Source organism: Polypterus senegalus, chromosome 10 (assembly GCF_016835505.1).
Source record: "Polypterus senegalus isolate Bchr_013 chromosome 10, ASM1683550v1, whole genome shotgun sequence".
Classification (NCBI taxonomy): domain Eukaryota; kingdom Metazoa; phylum Chordata; class Cladistia; order Polypteriformes; family Polypteridae; genus Polypterus; species Polypterus senegalus.
The window spans coordinates 17,596,789-17,605,965 of NC_053163.1; positions in this window are offsets into that span (position 1 = coordinate 17,596,789).

The following is a 9,177-nucleotide window of genomic DNA, read 5'->3' on the forward strand; positions in this document are numbered from 1 at the left end:
GCAGGTTGACCTGAAGAGTCGCAAGAGCTTCCTGGAGGTCCTGTGATGAAATTCTGGTTTTCTTAGAGACATATTTCAGCATCTTGCATTCTGCTCCTTGGCTGTACATGCTGAAGTGGCCTGGCTGGGACAGGATTAGACAGATAGAATTGAATTTTAGTAAAGTAGGCAAGATAGATAGATTTACATTTTAGTATAGTAGGCAAGATAGATTGACTTACATTTTAGTATAGTAGGCAGGATAGATAGATGACTATAAAGCAGGAAAGTTAATAAGAAAGAAAACTTCAGACTTGGCAGTCACAGTGAGGCATTATGTAGACATATATTACTCTTGGTATAAAGGAGCCTCGGTTGCGTTTCTTGACATACTTCTGCTAAATAATTCCTTGACTGAAAGTCCTCAGTGTTAGTATGTCAGAGAAAGGGTGTACAGCATTGTTCATAATGGCACTCAGTTTTGTTTTAATTCTCTTTGCTACAATGTCCAGAGTGTGTCCCATACGTGAGCTTGTACTTTCAATTAGCTTATTGATTCAGTGGGCTTGTCTTAAAGTGATGTTACTAGCCAAGCATATGACAGTGTAGATAATCACACTGACTTTCACAGAATTGTAGAAGATCTGAAGGATGTCACTTCCCACATTAAAGGAATACAGCGTTCTAAGGAGGAACAACCTGCTCTACATTGTTCCTCTGCATTCCAAGACCAGTCCATCCTGTTACTAATGTGGATACCCCAAGTACTTGTATGAGTGCACCGCCTCTACATCCACTCCTTGAATAATGACTGATAAACGAGGCTCTTTGGTGCAGTGAAAGTCAATAACCAGTTCCTTGGTTTTGCTGATGTTAAGAAAATCACCATTGTAAGGTACATTTTTCATGAAGCACGCACATAATTATGATTAATTTACATGAAGAAAACTATATGTGTTCCCTGGCTCTTCCCAAATCCCAAAGATACAATTTTAACGCTCCTGGTTAATGCCACTCCACTGATGAAGTCACTGAATGACCTTTAGTGAGTCGCCCAGGTAATGCTAAGATGACTGATTACAGCACCTGGGGCCTGTCGTTTCATTAAAGGTTTCATCCTGCCACCATCAAAACAAAGCAACATAAAAACCCCCATAACATGAATTAAACTAAAACATAGACCTCATAAAAGTAACTAACAGTTATACATTTAATAGAATAAAACTAAACCTGGACAATCAAGATAGAAGAAATGAAATAGAAAAGAACAATTAAACCTCAGGTGAATCTTCTAATGTTATTGATGGTCTGATAAGTGACTGATATCCAATGCATATCCAGCAAAGCTGAACTGTGGTTTCTGTTATGAAGATTGTGTCTAATAATTGGCTTTTTCAACTTTATCATTAATTTTGCTCATTCATTGTGACTCTTTATTGTATTACTTTTGTTTTGTTCTTTTAAATTGTCAAAGCATAGTACATAAGTTGTACCCCGCTGTTTTTACTGAGTGAAGATAATACACCTGTGTGGTTGGAAATCTGGGACTAATAAGTCCTGAGCATCCAAGGATATAATTGAGACAGTTTGGATTATTTTACTTCAAGTTTAGGTGATCTTAAAATTCATTGTTACAGTGGTGGGTATGGAAAGTATTCAGACCCCCTTCAATTTTTCACTCTTTGTTATATTGCAGCCATTTGCTAAAATCATTTAAATTAATTTTTTTCCTCATTAATGTACACACAGAACCCCATATTGACAGACAAAAAAAAAAATTTTGAAATTGTTGCAGATTTATTAAAAAAGAAAAACTGAAATATCACATGGTCCTAAGTATTCAGACCCTTTGCTGTGACACTCATATATTTAACTCGGGTGCTGTCCATTTCTTCTGATCATCCTTGAGATCACCTTGATTTGAGTCCAGCTGTGTTTGATTATACTAATTGGACTTGATTAGGAAAGACACACACCTGTCTATATAAGACCTTACAGCTCACAATGCATGTCAGAGCAAATGAGAATCATGAGGTCAAAGGAACTGCCTGAAGAGCTCAGAGACAGAATTGTGGCAAGGCACAGATCTGGCCAAGGTTACAAAAAAATTTCTGCTGCACTTAAGGTTCCCAAGAGCACAGTGGCCTCCATAATCCTTAAATGGAAGACGTTTGGGACGACCAGAACCCTTCCTAGAGCTGGCTGTCCAGCCAAGCTGAACTACCGGAGGAGAAGAGCCTTGGTGAGAAGAACCCAAAGATCACTTTGGCTGAGCTCCAGAGATGTAGTCAGGAGATGGGAGAAAGTTGTAGAAAGTCAACCATCACTGCAGCTCTCCACCAATCAGGGCTTTATGGCAGAGTGGCCTGTCGGAAGCCTTTCCTCAGTGCAAGACACATGACAGCCCGCAAGGAGTTTGCTAAAAGACACCTGAAGGACTCTGAGATGGTGAGAAATAAGATTCTCTGGTCTGATGAGACCAAGATAGAACTTTTGGCTTTAATTCTAAGCGGTATGTGTGGAGACAGCCATGCACTGCTCATCGCTTGTCCAATACAGTCCCACAGTGAAGCATGGCGGTGGCAGTATCATGCTGTGGGGGTGTTTTTCAGCTGCAGGGACAGGACGACTGGTTGCAATCGAGGGAAAGATGAATGCGGCCAAGTACAGGGATATCCTGGACAAAAACCTTCTCCAGAGTGCTAAGGACCTCAGACTGGGCCGAAGGTTTACCTTCCAACAAGACAATGACCCTAAGCACACAGCTAAAATAACAAAGGAGTGGCTTCACAACAACTCTGTGACTGTTCTTGAATGGCCCAGCCAGAGCCCTGACTTAAACCCAATTGAGCATCTCTGGAGAGACCTAAAAATGGCTGTCCACCAACGTTTACCATCCAACCTGACAGAACTGGAGAGGATCTGCAAGGAGGAATGGCAGAGGATCCCCAAATCCAGGTGTGAAAAACTTGTTGCATCTTTCCCAAGAAGACTCATGGCTGTATTAGCTCAAAAGGGGGCTTCTACTAAATACTGAGCAAAGGGTCTGAATACTTAGGACCATGTGATATTTCAGTTTTTCTTTTTTAAAAATCTGCAACAATTTCAAAAATTCTTTTTTTTGTCTGTCAAAATGGGGTGCTGTGTGTACATTAATGAGGGAAAAAATTAATGTAAATGATTTTAGCAAATGGCTGTAATATAACAAACAGTGAAAAATTGAAGGGTGTCTGAATACTTTCCGTACCCACTGTATATGGGCAGAGAGGGGGTTCAGAGGCTAAAGATTTGCATTGCAGGTTTCTGGTTACCTCCAGAAGGGCTCTTACTCTGCTGGGCCCTTGAGCAAGGCCCTTAACCTGAAAATTTTTCTGGGGTGTAGTACAATGGCTGATACTGCACTCTGACTGCCTAAAAAAAGGCACACAAAATTACAATTTCCCCTCAGGGATTAATAAAGCATATCAAATCAAAGTGTCCTCTTTCTGCAGTTTCCTCACTGAGAAATCATATAGGACTGATACATCACTCACACCATTGTGTTTTTCTTTCATAATTGATCTGCTGTATTCATAACCATTCTTCAATACGCCATTATTGTGTCTGGTCACAATATCTCTGTGATATCAAAAGGTTCTCTGTGGTTTGTGTTTTTCCCAAAGGCGCTTTAGGGCCTATTAAATAATTAAAATACTTTCTACATTCTGGGTGGCTCTAAATTTCCTTTACTATATGAACCTTCGTTATTGGTAGGGAAATTTTAAACTTGTAGCCGTGTATCGGCAGCAAAAAAATATAGGAATACATTTTATTAGGGTTTCAAAAAATGTTTGGGGGTCGTGATTAAAACTGTTATGAAAACCCAGGTCGCAAATACTTAAAGGTTGGGAAATGCTGAAATAAGTAATTAAGGGTGGGGAAGATTAAAAAGCAAGGCCATTAAAAAGGAGCAGAAAAAATGTCACCTCAGTAATGAGTACTTCATTAGCAATAATTGACTTCTCATTTGGAAACTGGGTGGGAACAAAAAGCTGCAGCCACTGTGACCTTCCAGCACCAACACTGCCCACCCCTACACTAGATGTTGCTGAGATGAACACACAGCCCTGGGTGAGAGTGCAAAGGATTATGGAGTAGTAAGATGGATACAATGAAACAGACATGCAACCTTTTTTTTTAATTGCACATCTTCACTCATTTGTGCACCAATTCATTCACTGAATTGAAATCATGTGTGCCTCAGGCTTCAATGTTGAACTGACTCCCTGTCTGTGTTTTTGACTCCTCTGGGAAAGAACTACTGCTTACATAAAATGACTTTTGGACTCAAAGCAGTGTGTGGAACAGATTCATGTAAGCTGGGATCCAGTCTCTCTTAAAGGAATATCTACACAAAAATGATCATTTTTACATGTTACCCCATTTAATTTTTTTATGATGGTGGAGAAAACTTTTGAATCTCTTATTTTCATGGGTCAAGGAGTTAATAATGTTTCCGATACAATAAACATTGTGGAGGCTGGCTCGGCCACAGACAAGCAGACATGTCAATGTCATCCAACACACGTTTATTGCTCATATTTACAGTGCCACACAACCCCAAAGTCCCCAAAGTCCTGGCCACAAAACAATGCCTTTCCTTCTTCAGGCCGCCTCCTTGCCTCCTCCCAGACATCGTTCTCTTCCACCTGACTCAAGTCACTGAATGAAAGGAAAGGGAAGCGACCTCTTTTACAATCACCCAGATGTGCTCCAGGTGCTTCCCAGCCATCTTCCACCGGAAGCACTCTGGGTGTTCCTTGCTCCTTTCCCCCCTCCAGCACTTCGGGGTGTGGCAGAAGTGCTGAGGTCCAGAGCTCCAAAGGCATAGAGGTGCCCCCTGGCGGCGACCACAGGCCCCTACAGGGTTGAGCTTTAAAGCTCTGTACCCGTGGCCCCCAAAAGTACCAGGGTGGTCGCCCCTACATGGTCTGGGGAAGGCATAAGCCCTCCTCAGGTCCTCCTGGGCATTCCGATTGGGTCGCCCCCCCCAGCCATCTCCAACACTGCCCCACCTCAAGCGAAGACCCATCGGGTGGAGCAGCACGCCCAACGAGGGCACCTTACCCCCGAAGTGGGTCCTACTCCTGAAGCACAGGGGTCCGGTCCTGTCAAACAAAGAACAGAAACAAGGGCGGAGACGCCGCCCTGGATGCCACCATCTGGTGTCCTTCCATGCCTTGCACAGGCAGTGCTCCCCCTCCTACCGGCACCACGGGGCCTACTCCTTCGGCACCCCTTCCGAGGTTTCTATGCCCCTTTGCTCAGAGCAGCTTGCACCTCCGTAGCCTCCGCTAGCTATGGCAGCATACAGTGCATTCGGACAGTATTCACAGCGCATCACTTTTTCCACATTTTGTTATGTTACAGCCTTATTCCAAAATGGATTAAATTCATTTTTTTCCTCAGAATTCTACACACAACACCCCATAATGACAACATGAAAAAAGTTTACTTGATTTTTGCAAATTTATTAAAAATAAAAAAAATGAGAAATCACATGTACATAAGTCTTCACAGCCTTTGCTCAATACTTTGTCGATGCACCTTTGGCAGCAATTACAGCCTCAAGTCTTTTTGAATATGATGCCACAAGCTTGGCACACCTATCCTTGGCCAGTTATATATCATTTTAATGTAGGTAGATCATTTCAACCTGGTCATTTTAAAAGTAGCTCGCAAGCCGAAAAAGTTTGGGCACCCCTGTGTTAGAGTAATCCAAGGAGACAGGATTATCTCTTTGCAAACTCAACACAGGCAAGTGGAGTTGAATCCAGAACTCTGGAGCCACGCTGCACCATTCTGCTGTCATGACAATTTCTGTATTCACGTCTGCAGTAATGTCAATGTTTGAAGTGGAAAAAATGAACTCATGAGACGCTGCAATTTATGTGCAAAACTCACTAACATCCTAGCAAACAGCACAGCCCCGTTTTTTTAAACAAACTGAACCAACCATGCTTTGTAAAAAAATACATAAAAACCATTTAGAACATTGTGAAATGTATAGAAGACGTACGTTTCTATGTTTTCTTCCATGAGGAACTGTTAAGGCTTTTTGAATATTTAAGTAACAACCCGAGATGCCCTGGAGGGCGGAGTGACACAGGCATCTGCCTGCAACAGTTGATTGTCCTTCACTATGACTATTTATTTAGCTTTGTTACAGACCCGTATTAACTTCCGCTCTGACTTTGACGGACACCGGTTTCTTCCCAAGGATACTTCAGCGTCGGTTTGAGGAGACGTCTGATAACCATAGGGTGGTCCAGATCTAATTATGCAATTTTCATTACGCTATAACGTATTAAGTTTATTACATAGAAAATTACCCGAAAAATCCAGGACCATTGAGAAGTGTGCGAAATGACGACATGAAAAATCGTCTTTGCGCCGAACTGGAAATTTCACTGCATAAATCAAAGTCATCCAGACGGTCTGGATCTGCATAATTAGATCTGGACCACCCTATACAAATACAGTAGTTCCACGCTAGACCTCGCGTCCTTTTCTTCTGTTCAGCCAATCTCCTTTTCTATTGCTCCAGCATCATGGCTCCGCCCCTTCTATAAGTGGGCTTGTGAGTTTCCTCACAGGTCCGCATCGCTCTTTCCACGTGATAACAGGTTTTTGTTCATTTTTTTCTCTGCATCGCCGCAGAGGAAAATAGAATCACGGCATGCGATTGGCAGTTTAAACCCGACGCTCGTGCTGATTCACGTATGCTGTATCCCAGTGTACCGTTATGAATCTGCTAACGGCCAAAACTTTTTTTTTTAATAATCTTTCTGAATTTTCTGTGTCTTTATATTAGTGAACAGTGAGAAGGTGTTAACTTTCATTTCTTCCAAAGATGAAAGCGCTTTTCTGTGTACAAGTGTTGACATATAAATGTAAAATGCTCTCAATAGAAAGATGTGTTCCCCTTGTTAAGTGCTTGCGTGATTTTGGTGCTTGTGCATGTAAAATATATATTTTTTATTTTTATGTTTTATAATAAAAGGGGACTGCATGACCGGTGTATTTTTGTGTTGTTATTCTTCCGACGTCAGCGTATTACCCAAGCGTACGCTGTTAATAGTTTTCTTGCTATCGCAAGGACATTTAGTCTACTTGTCAACAGCAAGTTTTGTTTTAATATTACATGCTTTGCACATTCCAAGAATATTTAACATGTACATCATTTAAAAAAACAAATAGCAGAAATAGGTCATTCAAACAACAGAAAAAGCTGCACATAACTTAAGAATAGAAAGAAGAAGAATAAGAAATAGAATTATCAGGCTTTCTCATCACACCCTCCTGGCACCCGGTTACAGAAGCATAACCTTTAACTTGTTACTATATCCACTACCCAAAAAGTGCTCTTACTGTGTTCTTCAACAAACCCGAGGCTCTGATTAAGTGTCTGTACCGAGGAAGACCACCAAAGTTATCAGATGGACACCCCTCTAATAAGTTGTTTAAGGCTGAGAAGGTTTTCAACTGTGCGTCTGAGGTCATTGACACACACCCTTCGTTCCTGACCATAGACTCATCCTACTACAAGTAAAATCGATAACTGCCTATAATACCATGATTAAACAAGAAAGAAAGCAAGAAAGAAAGAAAGAAAGACGTGCTGAACTCTTAATAAAGGTGCCAGAGTGGTTCTTCAGAGCGATGCCATAGAGGAATCATTTTTGGTTCTCAAAAGACCCGTCCACATGAAGGTTTCAGAAAGAACCTTTATATTTTTAGATTTGTAACTGGCTCCGAACTCTGGTGTCTGCTCACACTTACAGGCAATCTAACTGAGGCACCATTAAAATATCCGACTACGCCACCCAGTTTTATTAAGAGACCAGGACCAGGAACTCTTGAAATTTACTGAAAACAGCACACAGGTTTGTTTAAATTGGGCGGTGAGTAAATACACAATGAAAGACACAAAAGTAATTTCAGGAAAAGCAACACTAACTTCTTTTACATAAGACAATATAAAGTACAGCCATCTATTATCCAACCCACTAAATCCAAACTACAGGGTCACGGGGGTCTGCTGGAGCCAATCCCAGCCAACACAGGAAACAAACCCCAGGCAGGGCACACACACACACATATACACCAAGCACAATATACAATCGCCAATACACCTGACCTGCATGTCTTTGGATTGTGGGAGGAAACCAGAACACCCAGAGGAAACCCACACAGACACGGGGAGAACATGCAAACTCCATGCAGGGAGGACACGGGAAGTGAACCCGGGTCTCCTAACTGTGAGGAGGCAGCAGCGCTACCCACTGCGCCACTGTGCCGCCCCATCACGTAATACATACAAATAATTTTTAAGAGTGTAGTGCAGTTATCATAATAAAATCTAAACAATACCTCTACAGTGTCATCATTAACATATATTGACACAGCTTGTTTCTTCACTTAGTGTGTAACGAGCAAATAGTTCTACTTCCTATCATCAAAGAGTTCATAGCTTTTGTGCATCTGCCACATTTCTAGGCAGCTTCTTTATCCTTATTTTTAACCCTTCACTTCTCTTTTTAACATTTTTATTAAATTTATTAAAAGCAAGTAACATTCCATACAAGCAAGTGTCACAGATAGAGGGTGCTATTGTCCCCTTGAACCCTCAGACCACATGCCAGACACCAGATAAAAGTCAAAGAAATTATTTTAATAATTCTAATAATGTGCACAAAGCACCTCCACCTCCACAATCCTCAATAAACAATCAATAATACAATAATAACAATCCTCCACTCCCAGACACTTCGTCACTCTTCCTCCCAACTCAGCTCCACTTGTTGGGGTTTCCCAGAGTCCTTTATAGTCCTTGACCCGGAAGTGCTTCTTTCTCTCAGTCCACGTGATTTCATAACACTTCCGGGTCAGGTGAAAAGTCCTTCTTTTCTTCATTCCGGAAGTACTTCGTTATTTCAATTCCCGTGACTAGAAAGTACTTCCGGGCTATAATAAAAATCCTCGTGCCTTCCTGCAGCGTCCCCTGGTAGTCCCCCATGGTATCCAGTAGGGCTGTGATGTAAAACTCCACTGTCCATGATGCCCTGCTGGAACTCAGGGCACCCCCATGTTGCAAGAACGGCTCCATCTGGTGGCATGGAGGTATTGGCCAGAATGAAAAGCCGACCATATACCACA